Source organism: Hemitrygon akajei, chromosome 4, assembly GCF_048418815.1.
Source record: "Hemitrygon akajei chromosome 4, sHemAka1.3, whole genome shotgun sequence".
NCBI lineage: Eukaryota > Metazoa > Chordata > Chondrichthyes > Myliobatiformes > Dasyatidae > Hemitrygon > Hemitrygon akajei.
In genome coordinates, this window is record NC_133127.1 from 97,524,354 (window position 1) to 97,543,644 (window position 19,291).

Consider the following 19,291-nt stretch of genomic DNA (forward strand, 5'->3'; position numbering starts at 1 on the left):
GACTATACCTCTTCCCACCCTGGGAATATTACATATATATTACATATTTGTAAAATATGCTATTTGCTTCTCTTATTTCCTCTCTCTGCCACATTTGTTCCAAGGATGAAGATTTCCAATCTAGAACATCTGGGTTATCCTCAGTTTTTCAAAAGAATAATGTTTTCCCTTTATCTCCCTCAATGCTGTTCTCACCAACTCCTACATTTCCCCGCTCCCCACCTTTCTGCCGTCATAATAGAAATAAAGGTCCCCCTTGGCCTTATCTACTACCCATGAGCTTCTGTATCCTGCACATCATTCACCATAACTTCCTTGGTCTCCACTTTGATTCTACCACAAAGCATATCTTCCACCCTCCCCTCCCCCCCACCTCTTTCTGTAGGGATCATTCATTACTTGACTCTCATGTCAACTCATCCCTCCCCAATGCTTAGCCTTTGGTATTTATCTTTTCCAGGTATAACAAATGCTGCACCTGCCCCTATACCTCATCACTCACCATCATTCAGAGTAGAAGACAGTGAGGCAACACTTCACTTGCTATTCTGTAGGTGTCATCTATCGTATCTGCTGCTCCTGGAGTTGCCTACTTAACATTGATGAGGCCCGACACAGACTGGCAGACCACTTATCAAGCACCTTTGCTCTGTCCAGTACAATAGGTAGGATCTCCCAGTGGCTGCCCATTTCAGCTTAACTTCCCATACCCTGTCTGACAATGTCTGTTCATGGCAAACTCAAGTTGAAGGAGAAATACCTCACATTCCATCTGGGTAGCCCCCAGTCTGATGACATGTACATCACTTTCTAGTAATTACTCCCTGCTTCCCTGTTCCCTCTTTCCATGCCCCATTCTGTTACCCTCTCACCCTTTCTCTTCTCCACACCTGCCCATCACCTCCCTCTGGTTCTCGTCCTTTATTCCATGAGGCCCTGAGCTCTACTATTATATTCCTTCTTCTTAACCCCTTTACCACTTGCACCCATCACATCCCAGCTCTCTAGTTCATCTCCATTCACCCTCCCAGTCCCACCTATCAGCTTGTACTCCTTCCCCTCCCCTAATGAAGGGTCTCAGACTGAAGCATCAACTCCATAGCATTCCTCTCCATAGATGCTGCCTGACTTTTGTTAAATTGTTCCAGCGCTGTGTGTTGTGACACTAACCCTGTTGATCCCGATTCCACTGTCCACACATCCTCCTCAATTGGAACACGGAACACAACAGCACACGAACAGGCCCTTCAGCCAACAATGTTGTGCCAAACCAGCTAAAAAGTAAATCTTATATTTTAAAAAAAAATCCCAAAAACCCTAACTTGAGGCACGAGACCTAACTGACTGTTAGGGCAGGCACCTTCAAAAAATTAGAAACTGATGGGGAACTAGAACACAGGAGAAACCATAGTTCTGCAGGCAGTGAGGACTCGTCGTCACCACACGTCTGGAACTCAGCAACCTCATCTAGCCTTACCAACCAAACATTGGGAATGTAGAATTAGTAACCAGGGTGCCCAACAGTTCCCCTTGACTTGCAGCAGAGAACGAGTTCATGCAATTTAACATTTGATAAGCCAAGTGCACCCTCTCAACTTTCTGTACCGATCTACAGAAAAAGGGTCATGCAAAGATACAGCGCTGGCTGGAACCAAACGGTGAAATAGTGTCAGTGCGACTGCTGACCCCAAGGATTCCTCAAGGTGTTCAAAGTGACCTCAGCTTCATATGCATGGTCAAGAACCATCTTTGGGGATTATGAGACCTTACATGATTGGTCACTAACGGAAATACTATAAAGGTAGCTTGTCACACACCAGCTCTATCCTGACCAACATTCAGATTCCAGTCTGACTTCTTATCAACATAATTGTCGCTGTCGTGATTGCCTTCATCTTTGGGTGTTGTTCCATCTGTGTCAACTCGATGCCGCCATCAACATCCGACAGGCATTCCTAGTTTATGTTATTTTTTAATTTTAATTTAGCTTCATTAACAATGGATAAATACACAGCACTACAAAAAGTGCGTCAATACAATGTTACATATCCGGAGTATGGTTTTATTCCATTCCTGTCAGATAGCCCCACTTGTCTTATTGTAATAATGTATTGTCTAATGAAACCATCAAGGTTGCAGGAAAACTTCCATAAAAGACACCCTGATAAGGCTACTTATGGTATTTCTCAGTGACAGAAGATGAAAGAAGCATTTGAAAAAGCGTTGCACACGAGTCATTTGCCAAGAAAGCAAAAAAATAACCTTGACAGTGTCTCTCTGCTTCTTATAACATTACTAAAACGATAGAAAAGTGCAGAAAAATCTCAAAATTGGTGAAAGATTAATAATGCCTGCTATATCAGAAGTGCTCACCACTGTTCTTGAAATGGATACCAGGATTTTAAAATCAATTCCTCTGAGTAATAACTCCGTAGCTCATCGTATTGACGAAATGACTGAAGACATTGAGTGTTAACTATGCACAGAGCTACAAAAGACAGAATCTGGGATACAACCGGATGAGTCAGCTGTGCAAGACAATGAGGCATTGCTAATGGCATATGTATGGTTTATCAAAAGTGGATAAGTTTATGAAGAGATTCATTATGTAAAAAATATCAATGGAAAGTCAATCTATGACGAGCTCAAAATGTATATGGAGAATAAATGTATTCCAATTAGGAACATGATTTCTTGTACAATAGATGATGCACCATATAGTGCCTATAAAAAGTATTCAGCCCCCTTGGAAGTTTTCATGTTTCATTGTTTTACAACGTTGAAGAGTACAGAGAAAATTTACAAGGATGTTGCCAGATCCGGGGGACCGAAGTTATAAGGAAAGGTTGAATAGGTTAGCACTTTATTTCTTAGAATGTAGAAGATTAAGAGGAGGTTTGATAGAGAATTATGGGGGGTATAGATAGGGTAAATGCAAGCAAGGTTTTTCCACTGAGGGTGTGTGGGACTACAACCAGAGGTCATGGGTTGAAAGTGAAATTTAAGAGGAACATGAGGGGAAACATCTTTACTCAGAGGGTCATGAAAATATGGAATGAGCTGCCAACACAAGTGGTGCATGCAAGCTTGATTTCAACTTTTTTTAAAAAAAAATTTTTTTATTAGTTTTTCAAAACATTCTACAAAATTAAAAACCCCAAATCCCAGTTGGGAGCATTAATACAGTGCAAGATTAAGCATACAATAACAATATGCTACAAATGAAGAGAATTTAACAAAAAAGCACCTAAATTAAAGACAAGTGAGCTTAGTGTCCTCCCCAAACCCCACAACACAAGAAAAAAACAACAACAACTCCAGACCAACCACCACACAATATAGAGAGTATAAGTCCGGACAGTCAAACTCCCAGACTGTGAATACACTTAGTAACAGAGGATAATAATGCCTACTACCAGAAAAAAAAGAAAAAGGGAGCTGAAAGCAAGGGACTGAAAAGAAAAAAAAACCCTAGTCAAGAGGAAGGTTATGAAAGTACTCGATAAAAGGCCCCCAGATCTTATGGAACTTTAGATCCGAATTAAGAACTGAATAATGAATTTTTTCGAGGTCCAAGCAGGCCATAATGTCGTTAAGCCATTGCGCATGAGTGGGCGGGGCAACATCTCTCCATCTGAGGAGGATCAAGCGTCTCGCCAGGAGAGAGGCAAAGGATAGTATTCGGCATTTAGTCGGACCCAGACATAAATCTGTCTCGCCCCAAAAACCGAACAGAGCAATTAAGGGGTTAGGTTCTAGGTGCTGATTCAGAATACCCGATAATGTAGTGAAGACATCTTTCCAGAATTTCTCCAAGCTAGGACAGAACCAGTACATGTGGATTTCAATTTTTAAAAGAAGTTTGGATAGGTACATGGATGTGAGGGGTATGGAGGGCAGGTCAGTGGAAACCGGCAGTAAAAATGATTTGACACAAACTAGATGGGCCAAATGGCCTGTTTTTGTGCTGTTCTTCTTTATCACTCTATGAATCACAGTGAATTTAATTTGGCTTTTTTTTTTGACTGATTGATGGAAAAAGATACTTTTGTGCCAAAGTGAAAACAGATCTCTACAAAATGATCTAAATTAATTACAATTATAAACCACAAAAAAATTGATTGCACAAGTATTCACTCCCTTTAATATAACACACCCAATTGTTACTGTGTAGACAACTGGTTTTAGAAGTCATATCATTAGTTAAATGCAGATCTGTCTTTGGAGACCTGTGTACAGTCAAGGTGTTTCAATTGAGTGTAGTGGAAATACATCCGTATCCGGAAGGTCCAACTGGTCAGTCAGAATCCCGGCAAAAATTACACTATGAAGACAAAGAACACTCCAAATAACTCAGTGAAAAGGTTATTGAAATGCACAAGTCAGGAGATGGATACAAGAAAGTTTCCAAGTCACTGAGTACAATTAATGGAAGTAGTACAGCACAAAATCTGCCCAGAGCAGGCAGTCCTCAAAATCTGAGTGACCATGCAGGAACAGACTAGTGATGGAGGACACCAAGAGACCTATGACAATTCTGGAGGAATTACAAGCTTCTGTCACTCAGATGGGAGAGACTGCACATACAACTGTTGCCCGGGTGCTTCACCAGTCACAGCTTTACAGGAAAGTGGCAAAGAGAAAGCCACAGTTGAAAAAACTCACGTGAAATCTCAGCTAGAGTTTGCCAGAAGGCATGTGGGAGACTGAAGTCAGCTGGAAGAAGGCTTGGGAAAGTAGAGAGTAAAATGAATGCAGCTAAATACAGGGGAATCCTGGAGGAAAACCTGATGCAGTCTGCAAGAGAACTGCGACCTGGGAGAAGATTGGTTTTCCAGCAAGACTCTGACCCTAAGTATAAAGCCAAAACTGTACATGAATGGCTTGAAAACAACAAGATTAATGTCCTGAAATGGCCAAGTCAGTCAAGACCTCAATCCAATTGAGAATTTGTGACTGGACATGTAAAGGGCTGTTCCCTCACGATCCCCATGCAGTTTTGTAAAGAAGAATGGGGAAAAATTGCAGTGTCCAGACGTGCAAAGCTGATAGAAACCTATCCACACACACTAGTCTGTAATTGCCGCCAAAGGTGCATCTACTAAATACTGACATGAAGGGGATGAATACTTATGCAATCAATTAATTTGTGTTTTATATTTAGAATTAATTTAGATCACTTTGAGGACATCTATTCTCACTTTGACACAAGTCTTTTTCTGTTGATCAGTGTCAAAATAAACAAATTAAATCCACTATGATTCAATGTTGTAGAACAATAAAGCATGAAAACTTGCAAGGGAGGCAAATGCTTTATATAGGCACTGCTTATGACAGGATAACATGCTGGTTTAGTGGCATTTATGACAAAAAAGAAATTCCAAGTCTGTTTGCAATCTATCGTGTAATTCATCAACATCTTGCAGCCAAAAACCTCAGCCAACGACTTTTTTCAAGCACGAGTCTTGTAACATTTTCTATTAACCAAGTTAAAGCTCATCTACTAAATAGCAGAATATTTGGTCAGTCATGCCAGGATATTGATGGGAAGAGTTTGAATGTTTGCTTCTTCACACTGAAGTGCGTTGGCTGTCAACAGGCTGCTGCTTAAAACGTTTCTTTGATCATTTTGACACTGGTTGAATTTTTGCTCAAGGTCGTCAACAAGAGCTCGGAAAACAGGATTGACCTTCTACACGGAGATGTGGTGTGTATTGGCAGTGAACCACATACTCCCCAAAAACAGAAACCACCTGGACATAGCTACACATGGGGGCTTAAGGCTTTTGCTGTCACATCTTGAAGCAGATATTTCAACTCTTGCTAAAACCACCAAGCTTAAGGATCACATTGACATCAAAGTTGCTATACAGTGCACAGATGCTGTGTAAGCTAGGTTTAAAAACAAAAGAAAATTTGAAAATTTAAAGCAGAATCATTTTTCTCATGTTGGCATGCGGCTGACATGCTTTAACATCGTGAGGACGCTGGAAGGGATTTTGTGCCCAAGAGGGACGTTGTTAAGTATGAAGGTGCTTTGCGGCAGCAGAGGTGGGGGTGGCACTGGCAAGTATGAAAGTGGTTTAGGGGGGCGTTGGGCTAAAAAATAAAAGGGGTGGGAAACACTGCTCTATCAGATCTCCTAATTCCCTCACTCAGCTCTACATTAAAGGTAACACAGATGTACCTATTAACCTACAGGTCATTGGAACGGGGAAGAAAACCGGGGAGTCACGGAGAATGTGCAAACTCCACAGAGTACCCAGGGTCAAGCACTGAACTTTGGTTCTGTGGTGCTGTGAGACACTAGTAGCTGCTTAAGTGTGCCACATAATTCTATTAAAATTTGAGAACGAAGTTGATAGCTTTATATAGTAAGGGAAGGGATTAAGTGATTACTAAATAGCCAGTTCTGAAACCCGTATGGACACTGATCTTCACTCTGCTAAGACACCTGTAATACATTTCCAGTCCAGGTGAACACCAACAATACCTCTCAAGCATCACTGAAAATACCCTTATATTCACAGGATTTGATGGAAATAATTCTATTCAAACACTAGAAATTCATCTACTTTACACACTTTCTACTGAAAGCAACAAACTGTTATAGAACTGTGAATGATCTGAAAACCACCAGTTCTTATTCATTCACAGAACAAACAGCTTTTATTAACCATATTTCCCTTCAAATGGTGTGTAGCGTCAAAAATTTACTGTGCCAAAACTCTAAATTTGTCCTTGTTAAGATCATCGACTTCAAACAGAGCCTTGATGTCATGTGTGAGCTGCTTTTGCCATGGAGGCCTCTGTCACTTTCAGCACCCTGGTCTCAAGACCATTATATAGAGCCATTGATGATCTGCCAGGCTGCTGCTTACTTTAGAAAGATCACAAAGGGAGTCAAGCTCATAGAATCATCACAGAATCTGTCAACTGGAGACTCCTCATGTAACAGACTCACATAATGCCAATCCTTCCAGAGACTCAGTGGTAGTTGGGATTTGGAAGCAGAGTGAGTCTGCAGATAGAGTTCATCACCAGACTGTCTATCTCAGACCTTGAGAGTATTCTTCTATAATTGCAACATTGTTTTTTTTTCAGCAATCCCAACCATATAGTAAATGGAAGAATGCTGCTTCTATCATGTTATGGTTTTATTAAGGACTAGCTGTTAAAGTCACAGCTGTTTGGTTAAGTGCCAGCAGTTGTGAGGTCTTGCAATAACAGTTTGCCACAGGGAACGCTGACTTGGGAACCACCCTGTTAATAATCATGACTATCAGAATCTGTGTGGCTGACACTGAAGATCATTTACATTTCAGTAAAAGTGTAGAAAAACACATTTTAAGCTGATGATTGCAGCTCCGACACTTGAAAACAAACTGCTGTATTTCATACTGAACCAGTGGAGATGTTTTCTTTTGGATGAGTATAAAACTAATGCCTTGTCAAATAAATAATCAAATATCAAATCCCCCGATCGACGAAATGCAAAGTTATTTGTTGCAAATTAAAATGAAAACTTAAATGCAACCAAAATTTACCAATCTTTTGCATCCAGCAAAACATGTGATCTTCATAAGAATTCCAGTGTTTTTAATGTGCTGCAAAAAGATCAGTTATAATAACAAGAAAGCAAACATAAAATTGATGGTCTATAGATTAAATAAGTGAATTCAAAAGACCCTTAATATGCAGGTGGAATAGGTTCTCCACACTGAAAGAACATCTGTCTTAAAACAGAATCCATACTTCATAGTACACTTATTTCATAGCCCCATAATGACTATATTTAAAAACAGTATGAAAGTGCTCAATAGGTTTTGAAGTGATGTCAATGGAACATACAACACTTTTGCACAGTTTTTAAGAATATTTCAGAGGGGAACTCATTAAACTGTTTCTCTATTCACTATTGACACAAAAAAAGCTGCTCATACTCAGACCCCGATCTCCACAATGAATTCACAGTACATGTATGCTCAATCCAGTAAACCAGAGTTCAACAAAAATATACTGGTCTTGGATTTACCAAAATCATCTGAGAGATCTATGGGCAAAATTACATAGAGAAGTTGCACAAGCTAAGTTAGTGTTCCCTGGAATGTAGATTGCTTTCAAGATTAAGGGGAACTGAAACAGAAGCCTGAGAAAAACTATATTCACTGTTTGGGCAAGGCATCAGATAGCTGCCAAGGTCATCTCAGAATGAATCACAATGGCAGCTTAAATCTAGTTTATTAAATAACATGAAAAATTAATGGAAATAACGTGAAATTACTAGATACTCATGAAAACCTATCTGGTTCTCTGATACAGTAGTCAGAATAGACTATTACATCTAGTCTTCATGTGATTCTGGACCGACATAAATGGAGTAGATTCTGAAACAGCCTGGTAGAATATCCATACAGGCTACACGCTAGCCATCAAATTTCAACATGACAAGGAAACTCTAAATTCAGGCAACCATAAAATCTTCTTTTAGGCATTTTAGAATGATGTCTATACTGAAAAAGCCATCCCATAATTTAGTGAAGCATAGTTGTACTCACAGAATCATTTTTGCCAGACATGGCTCCAGACTCCTCCATTATAAACCCTAGTTTGGTGGAGCTTTTCCCCCACAAGAGACCCAAATAGAGGTTGGAACATAATGAGTTATGGTCAAGGACATCTGGCTCCCAGAGTATTCAACATTTATTTCCACAGATAAGTCTCAAGGTCAAACACAGATAAGGAAATCACATCTGGATTTGCAGCAGCGTTGCTGTTAAGGAAACCACATGCTGCTGCCATCCTCCCTTGGCAGGAGAGCAACAATGGAAAGAAGTACTGAAGGTAGCAAGAGAACATCATGCATTCGAGGCTGGGACTTTCAATAACCATTGGCAAGAATAAATGCAATACTGAAGGCCATACCTGTGAGACAATATTGGCAGCAGGTGCTGAGTGAATCAACTTGAGGTATAACCTACTTTGAACTCACTGATCAACTAATGCTTTCATGTTCAGATGTATCTGAGCATGGCAGTATTGGTTGGAGTGACCACAGGACAGTCCTTGTAGAGAAGATATCCTGTCATTCTCACTGTGAGAAGACTATCATATACACTCAGTGGCCACTTTATCAGGTACATGTGTGGTCTTCTGCTGCTGTAGCTCATCCAGTTTAAGATTCACTGTGCTGTGCATTGAGATGCTCTTCTACTCACCACTGTTGTAAATAGTGGTCATTTTGAGTTACTGTTACCTTCCTGTCAACTTGAACCAGTCTGGCTTCTCAAATACAAGGCACTTTCACCCACTGAACCTCCACTCAATGGAAATTTTCTATTTTTTCACACCATTCCCTAAACTCTAGAGACTGTGTGTGAAATCCCAGGAGATACTCAAAATAACCCACCAGACACCAACAATCATTCCACAGTCAAAGTCACTTAGATCACATTTCTTCCCCATTCTGATGTTTGATCTGAACAACAACTGAACTTCTTGACCATGTCACCATGCTTTTAAACACTGATTTGCTGCCACAAGATTGGCTGATTAGACATTTGCATGAATGAGGTGTACAGGTGAACCTAATAAATGCCACTGAATGTGCATTGCAAAATCACCACCAACCAAATTGATTCCCAACTGATCTGGAAATTCAAAACTGAGGTGGCAGCAGGGATGTGTACCAGCACAAACATGGTGAGCATATTGCTTATTCAACCAAAACCACCTTGCAGGAGATTAACACAATTTTAAAGGTAGATTTCAATGTCAGAAGTAGCCCCAGACACATCTAAAAATGAGCTATCATTCTTGCAAATCAACAATGAAATAGTAAACAACAAAAGTAACATGAAATGAGCAGAGCCAAGTTATTTCATTAATGGATCAGATCAAAGTTTCAAAGATTTGTTACATTTTCTCTTAAATGGTGAACAGTTAAACAACTAGAGGAAGGACAAGTCTTCAAGAACATGCATGTACCCCTTAATGGTAGGCTTGAGCTCGTGAGTGCGGAGGACAGGCTTAAACATTTACATCTACAGTGGCTATAAAAGATCTTCACCCCCCCCCCCCCGCCCAGAAGTTTTCATGTTTGTTTGTTTGACAACATTGAATCACAATGGACTTAATTTGGCTTTTTTTAAAAAAAAACACTGATCAACAGAAAAGACTCTTTCGTGTTCAATGTGAAAACAAATTGGTCTAAATTTATTACAATTGTTAAACAGAATAATTGATTTTATAATTATTCAGCCCCTTTAAGTCAGTACTTAGTAGATGCACCTTTGGTAGCAATTACAGATAGGTGTGGATAGGTCTCTATCAGCTTCACACATCTGAACACTGCAATTTTTCCCCACTCTTCTTTACAAAATTATCAAGCCCTATCTGATTGCATGGGGATTGTGAGTGAGCAGCCATTTTCCAAGTCCAGCCACAAATTTTTGATTGAATTGAGGTCTGGACTCTGACTTAGCCACTCCAGGACATTAACTTTGCTGTTCTTAAGCCATTCCTGTGCAGCTTTGGCTTTATGTTTGGGGTCATTGTCTTACTGGAAGACAAATTTGCTGCAGTGAAGCATCCCCACCGCATGATACAGCCACCACCATGCTTCACTGTAGGGAAGATGTGTTTTTGTTGATGTGCGGTGTTAGGCTTACACCAAACATAGTGTTAAGTCTGATGGCCAATAAGCTCGATTTTGGTTTCATCAGACCATAGAACCTTCTTCCAGCTGACTTCAGAGTCTCCCACATACCTTCTGGCAAACTCTAGCCAAGACTTCATACGAGTTTTCTTTCCCCCCACAACAGTGTCTTTCTCTTTGGCACTCTCCCATAAAGATGCAACTAGTGAAGCACCCGGACAACAGTTGTTGTACACACAGTCTCTCCCATCTCAGCCACTGAAGCTTGTAACTCCTCTAGAGTCATCCCCTTCTTGCACGGTCACTCAATCTTTGAGGACAGCCTGCTCTAGGCAGATTTACAGCTGTGCAATATTCTTTCAATTTCTTAACAACTGACTTAACCGTACACCAAGGGGTATTCACTGACTTGTTAATTTTCTTGTATCCATCTCCTGACGTGCTTTTCAATAACTCTTTCTTGGAGTTGCTTGGAGTGTTCTCATCTTCAAGGTGTAGTTTTTGCCAGGATGCTGACTCACCAGCAGTTGGCCCTTCCAGATACAGGTGTATTCTTATTACAATCAATTGAAACACCTCGACTGCACACAGGTTTGAATATAGCTGGGACATCCTAACTAATTATGCAACTTCTAAAACTATTTGGCTGCACCAGTAATGATTTGGTGTGTCATATTAAAGTTGACGAATATTTAAACAATCTATTATTTTGTGTTTTATATTTGTAATTTAGATCACTTTGTAGAGATTTGTTTTCACTGTTGATCAGTGTCAGAAAAGCCAAACCAGATCTGTGATTCAATAAAACATGAAAACTTCCAAGGGGGGTGAATACTTTTTTCTCAGCACTGTACCTTCACCCAGGAGAGGTGAATGATACATCTCATGTTTCTCGAGATCCCCACCATCACAGACGGCTATCTGAATCTCTCTAAGAAACTGCGTGAGAGCATTGTACATAAAGGAATAAGACAAAACCCTAACAGTAGTGCTGAAATGCCCAGGTAGCTGTTGACAAAGAACACACAGCATCCGTGGCTAACATGGAGATGTTTCAGGACTGTTGGGCATCGCAGGGGTTAAATGCCATCCTTAATGAATGGGAATATGTTAGGTCAGTGTATGTTAGTTATGATCTGTCTGGTCTTTGTTTTGTAATCTGATTGTACATTAGTGTAGCTCAAATTTATAACAAATTTTGTACATACATAAAAGTAAACAGTAATACTGGAGACTTGCCCTCTAGAATTAGCCATGCATCTTCTGGTACAGTCACAACACTGGCATCAGGCTAACAATATGCAAATTTACCCAACTATGCCTTGTTCTTAAAATCTAGGATAAATCCAATCCAGCTCATTACTGATTCTTTCCAGTCCAGTTATCAACAATTTGATGAAAGGCATGGAGAGTTAATACTAAAATTTAGAAAATTCACAATTGTCTTCCTATAGGAAGACTAAATAGTTTGAGTTCTCTGAACAGAATTCTTTGGTGAGAAGAAATACCAAGATCATGTTAGTAAATATTTAAATTTTGCGCATTCTTCCAACTAGAAAATTCATTTGTAAAACAAACAGCAAACTAAAACACATTAAAAGCATCCTGATCCAGAGGTGTCACTCATGATTGACTGCAGATACTGAAATACTGATTAATGGTTCTGCATGATTTGCTTTTACCACAATTATATTTTGGTAATCGGTAGAACTCATTATTTCTTTATTCATTTTCTGCATCAAGTTGGAAATTAGGCTGATGAATAAAAATAAAGTTTAGGACAATCTTTGCTTAAAAATCACCTGCCCTGCAATCTATGATTTAACCAGTTTTATTAAAAACCAGCTCTCAACCCCATACTCCTGCCTTCTCCCCATCACTTTTGATTGCCTGTTAAGACAGTCTCTCTTTCTGGACGTAGACATTTCTCAGTGGTAAGCACAGACTTCCCCAGACTATTATAATGAAAGATACCTAGCCTACCCAAGAACTCAGTCTACACCGACAGAAATCACCCAGTGGCACCCATTCAGCTTTGCAACTGGATGTAATCTCCTTTGGATACCCAAGATAACATAATGATATTGCTGTTCCAAAGACATGGATTGTCCCAGTGGAAAAAGGCTCAGATCTTGCTGAAATGTGCCAGCAGCTCTCTCACAGATTCAATCGATGGAGCACTAATGTATTAAATTGCTTCACCATTCAGGACAGGGCACCTACCCACAGATCCAGTACGACATTAAAGCTGGTGCATGATCCACAAATTTCTCCATACAAATGGAGATTGTTATGACTACGTGGAAGATAGTGAAGACCAAAAGAAAGTTCATAACTTCTCTTGGAGTTTCAAAGTACATTAAAGTATGATTGCAGATTACAGCCCTAACATTCGTCTTCCACACAGACAGCCATGAGGCACAGAAAACCATGGAACACATTCAAAAAAGAAATCAACTCCCCCCCCCCCCCCAAGCAGAGAAAACAAAACAAAAAGAGAAAAAAGCACAGAATAATAAACACAAAAATCAAAAGATTCCAGGCATATTCAGGTCAGTTCAGTGTTATCTGCTGGCCACCCTGATTCAAAATCACCCAAGATAGCAACTATAGAGTCCAATCCACAAACCGCATTGATAATACCTTGCCCGAGACCTGAACTCTGGCACCATCCTCTGACAGCAGAGGGGGAGAGAGACAGTCACATGCCGACACCTTCCTCTGGTAGCAGAGGGAGAGAGAGACAGTCACATGCCGACACCTTCCTCTGGTAGCAGAGGGAGAGAGAGAGACAGTCACATGCCGACACCTTCCTCTGGTAGCAGAGGGGGAGAGAGAGACAGTCACATGCCGACACCTTCCTCTGGTAGCAGAGGGAGAGAGAGAGACAGTCACATGCCGCCACCTTCCTCTGGTAGCAGAGGGGGAGAGAGAGACAGTCACATGCCGACACCTTCCTCTGGTAGCAGAGGGGGAGAGAGACAGTCACATGCCGACACCTTCCTCTGGTAGCAGAGGGGGAGAGAGACAGTCACATGCCGACACCTTCCTCTGGTAGCAGAGGGAGAGAGAGAGACAGTCACATGCCGACACCTTCCTCTGGTAGCAGAGGGAGAGAGAGACAGTCACATGCCGACACCTTCCTCTGGTAGCAGAGGGGGAGAGAGACAGTCACATGCCGACACCTTCCTCTGGTAGCAGCGTGTGAGAGGCAGGTACACTATGCTGGTGCTGGTTTTAGTACTTTATAGTCTCAGAGCCATAAAGCACGGAAACAGTCCTGTTGGCTGCACTCATCACTACATTAAGGTTTAGGTCAACATAAATTGTGAATCGAAATCTCCTTAAATGGAGATTGTTTGTTTACATCACAATGAATGGAACAGATAATGGGATTCAAATAAGTTATGCTCCAGTGGATCCTAGTTACAGATACTGACTAACAAAATTTTGTCCTGGCATATTGCCTATCTTTCATGGCTGTAGTTTATATGTGAAAGGCAAATCTGGTTCAAATGCAACACAAAGGAACTCAGCAAAAAGGCAGCATCTATGGAGAAGTAAGAACAGTCCACATTTCTGGCTGAAACCCTTCAATCAGGATTGGACTCATGGAAACTTATTTCTCTCCATTGATGCTGCCCGACTTGTTCTGCTCAAAATTTTCAGCATCTGTAGGGTCACTTCTGTTTTTACTCTGGTTCATGTGATGGATGGTGTTAAACTTTCCATCATTGCTGATCGAAGCTGAATGATTAGGTCACATGGAATACATCATTTAAAATTCTTTACAGTACTTTGTTTTAAATGTCACTCGAGGATTGCTGTGGGTGTAATTTTGTACCCTTTAAGCAATAATAAATCAAATAGAGCTGGCTTCTGTGAGATGCATTTCAATATCTCTAAACAATCCTAAGGCAAATGAATTTCAGATGGATGAGTTCCAACAGTGTTTTAAACTAACTGGAGCCCATCTTTCAGAACTGCACAGCTATACATCAACAATCTGCTGGCATTGTTCTCTTATGCATACCAAATATGCTTTCCCAATCACCAACTGTTCAATGAAAGACGAATTATTTTAAGCAACAATTTGTATTTGTTTGAAAAAAAAGTTACGTTACAAATCCCTATACGAAAGCAAGAACTTTTCAAAGAATAAATATAGTTATCTCATTCGGCCTTCAATTAAGATTTTCATTTTAACTACAAAATCAGGGCATACACTCAGTGGTCACTTTATTATGTATAGGCGACACCGAATAAAGATGTTTAATTCAAAACTTTCAATCGTAGCATTTTTCATAAAATTTGATTGATTTACTTTGCACTATAATGCCAGAAATTCTATGATAGTTGTACAGTATTGCTATGAAAGCATTAAACTAATTCAAATGAAGACACGGGCAACTGACATTGGAAAAAAAGTTGAATTTCCCCATGGGGATGAATAAAGTATCTATCTATCTATCTGACGAGAGTGTAACTTTGTGTTTACTTTAAGCAAGGCATGTATGCATCACGTGATGACATATGCAATTCATGAATTCATACACATAACCCATAATTATTTAAATGGTGCGTGTATTTAAATATATGTTGTTGTTCGTCCTTCGGAGTCGAAGACGACCACGACTTCTGTCAGGTGGAGGGTCTGTGACTGTGGGTCCGGAGGTGACTGGTGAGGCCAATCCCGGCCCTGAAAGCTCGCCCACATGTGGGACACATGAGGGTAGGTGCTGCAGTGGAAGTGGAGGTAGTTCGAGCCTTGCGTGCGGCGCGTTTCCTCTGAGCCTCTGCGGTGGGTCAGATTTCTGCTGCATACGCTCCTTTAGTGGTCCTGCTCCACCAGGTTGGGCGGTCCAGAGCAAGCGATTCCCAGCTACTGGGATTGATGTTGAGGTCTTGGAGGGACACTTTGAGGCAGTCTTTGAAACGTTTCTTCTGCCCTCCAACTGAGCGCTTGCCCTGGCTCAGCTCTCCATACAGCAGCTGTTTTGGTAGCCGACTGTCAGACATCCTGACGACATGGCCAGCCCATTTGGCTTGGGCTTTCTGTAGGAGGGTGTAGACGCTGTGGGTGCTAGCCCGCTCCAGGACCTCCGTGTCTGGGACTTTGTCCTGCCATCGTACGTGGAGAGCGCACTCACGCACACACACACACACACACTGAACTATTACTGAAATATTAAACATACAAAAGGCGTTAGTAATTAAGGTTCAAATGAACCTTATATCCAAATGAACCTTATATCTGCTGAATATCAGGCAGCAGGGTAAGTTAAACAAGAATTAGTATTCGACAGATCATACAGGTTTTACAGGGGTGTTGAACCTATGACATATCTATCCAAGGTAGCAACTGAAAAAATTTTGCTGGTATGAGTCATACAGTGCTGCCCCTTGATTCTTTAAACCCCACCAATAATAAAAATACAAGATATTATAGCAGAATTAGGCCATTCAGCTATGAAGCCTGTGCCACCATTTTTTAAATATTGACTCAACTCCATTCTCCTGCCTTCTCTCTGTAACCTTTGGTGCCTTTACTAAAAAAGGATCAAAAAGATATACAATTACAAACAAGAGAAAATCTGCACTTACTGGAAGTCCAAGCAACACGCTACCAGTTATGAGAATATGTGGTGTTGGATGATACATTTTGAAATCCAAGCAGATCTCGTGTACTCATCAGTATTTGATAACATTTGGACCAGTTACCATTGACTTCGTCCTGCTTGTATTTTTTTCTGCTATTTGTGAGTGAACACTGGACTTTCAGTAATAATAAGCATGGGAGGTTAGTTAGGAAGATTCAGTCGCTAGATATACATGGTGAGGAAGTAAATTGGATTAGACATTGGCTCAATGGGAGAAGCCAGAGAGTGGTAGTGGAGGATTGCTTCTCTGAGTGGAGGCCTGTGACTAGTGGTGTGCCACAGGGATCAGTGCTGGGTCCATTATTTGTCATCTATATCAATGATCTGGATGATAATGTGGCAAATTGGATCAGCAAATTTGCTGATGATACACAGACTGGAGTTGTAGTGGACAGTGAGGAAGGTTTTCAAAGCTTGCAGAGGGATCAGGACCAGTTGGAAAAATGGGCTGAAAAATGGCAGATGGAGTTTAATACAGACAAGTGTGAGGTATTGCACCTTGGAAGGAAAAACCAAGGGAGAACATACAAGGTAAATGGTAGGGCACTGAGGAGTGCAGTAGAACAGAGGGATCTGGGAATACAGATACAAAAATCCCTAAAAGTGGCATCACAGGTAGATAGGATAAGTAAAGAGAGGTTTTGGTATATTGGCCTTTATAAATCAAAGTATTGAGTACAAGAGTTGGAATGTTATGGTGAGGTTATATAAGGCATTGGTGAGGCCAAATTTGGACTATTGTGTGCAGTTTTGGTCACCTAATTACAGGAAGGATATTAATAAGGTTGTAAGAGTGCAGAGAAGGTTTACAAGGATGTTGCCGGGACTTGAGAATCTGAATTACAGAGAAAGGCTGAATAGGTTAGGACTTTATTCCCTGGAGAGTAGAAGAATGAGGGGTGATTTGATAGAGGTGTATAAAATTATGATGGGTATGAATAGAGTGAATGCAAGCAGGCTTTTTCCACTGAGACTAGGGGAGAAAAAAACCAGAGGACATGGGTTACGGGTGAAGGGGGAGAAGTTTAAAGGGAACATTAGGGGGGGCTTCTTCACACAGAGAGTGGTGGGAGTGTGGAATGAGCTGCCAGATGAAGTGGTAAATGCGGGCTCACTTTTAACATTTAAGAAAAACTTGGACAGGTTGGATGAGAGGTGTATGGAGGGATATGGGCCAGCTGCAGGTCAGTGGGACTAGGCAGAAAAATGGTTCGGCACAGCCATAAAGGGCCAAAAGGTCTGTTTCTGTGCTGTAATGTTCTATGGTTCTAATAACTGGTAAATATTGTATATAGTTTAGTGCCTTAATGATTCTTTAAAAAATTTAATACAATTTGAAGAGTTTTTCTGAAATGCTTAATTTTACTCTCTATTAGACTTATTAATAGTAAATCCATGAATACACATAAATAAGCAACAGGACTCATCCTTTTCCATACAATGTCCATCACTTTTACTACTTCTTTAATCAATGATAAGCTCTGCTCAAAACTACCATGGCGTGCAAGAGAAATTTTAGAAGATTATCGCCAATTTGGGAACACACTCTTTAAAGATTTACTACCCCTGGTTCAGTAAAATCACAAGGAACACATTTTCTATATGCAACTTAGAAGATGTACGGATTGAATTAACTTCCCTGCATGACAAAGTCTTTGCACAAATGTTCACTGATAATTGTGGGTATTCCATTCTATTTGCAATTCTTCAAATAAACTAAATAGCTTGTGCCTACATGGTAACATTTGCATTGTACAATTTACAGTCAATCATTGTGTTGAACAAGTTAAAATATAACTAATGTAATGCAATGAATATTCTTCAGGAATCACTTGGGACCAGGAATGATTTGCTTCCAATTCTGTATTGTGAGTTCTCAGGTAACTGATAGAGCTAGTCTGAAAACTGTAGTCTCCTTCACAGGTGGGACAGGAAATACATAACGGTACAGGTTCATAGGTAGTTTGTGAGCTGGTGCCTACCTTCAGACATTTACATAGGTCTTCTCACAGGGTTACATGGGAATATGGGAGAATAGGACAAATGGGATTTGTCACCTAGGAGAAAACATGGATCCATTCTTGCATTCAGGGTGCATCTTTGTGGCAAGAAAGTGGTGAGGCAGAATTCAATTTTTACATGTTATCCAAATATGCATGGGTACACACTAGAGCCGAGAGTCACGCTAATGTGTAGAAATATGCGGATGCTTTTGATCACCCAGCACACGTGATCTGTTACGATGATTCAAATGCAAATGTCATGGTTGGTTGCTTACATTCAGTGGTCTGGGTAGTTGGCGCCAAGCTGTAAGACTGAATAACCACATACTGTCTGAGGGTGTGGAATCCATTTATATTGAAGTACATCTCACAATTGACATGTGAAAGCTATATCTATTTGGTGGGACCCAGCACCATCTCAGTGCCCGTGACTCTCACAATTTGCTGCTCAGTGGCAAGAGCATGATACGTAGAAACATAGAAAACCTACAGCACAATACAGGCCCTCGGCCCACAAAGTTGTGCCGAACATATCCCTATCTTAGAAATTACTAGGCTTACCTATAGCCCTCTACTTTACTAAGCTCCATGTACTTATCTAAAAGCCTCTTAAAAAACCCTATCATATCCGCCTCCACCACCGTTGCCAGCAGCCCATTCCACGCACTCACCACTCTCTGAGTAAAACACTTACCCCTGACATCTCCTCTGTACCTACTTCCAAGCAGCTTTAAACTGTGTCATTTCAGACCTGGGATAAAGCCTCTGACTATCCACACGATCAATGCCTCTCATCATCTTATACACCTCTATCAAGTCACCTCTTGTTTGCTCCAAGGAGAAAAGGCCAAGTTCACTCAACCTATTCTCTTAAGGCATGCTCCCCAATCCAGGCAACATCCTTGTAAATCTCCTCTGCACCCTTTCTACGGCTTCCACAATCTTCCTGTAGTGAGGCGACCAGAACTGAG

The 19,291-nt window shown here is 40.7% G+C and overlaps 1 protein-coding gene across 2 annotated transcripts in view; it reads right to left on the minus strand.

Moving 5' to 3' along the window:
* tll1 (tolloid-like 1) overlaps positions 1-19,291 on the minus strand; it is a 396,079-nt gene that overhangs the window by 350,797 nt on the left and 25,991 nt on the right. The window lies entirely within an intron of this gene.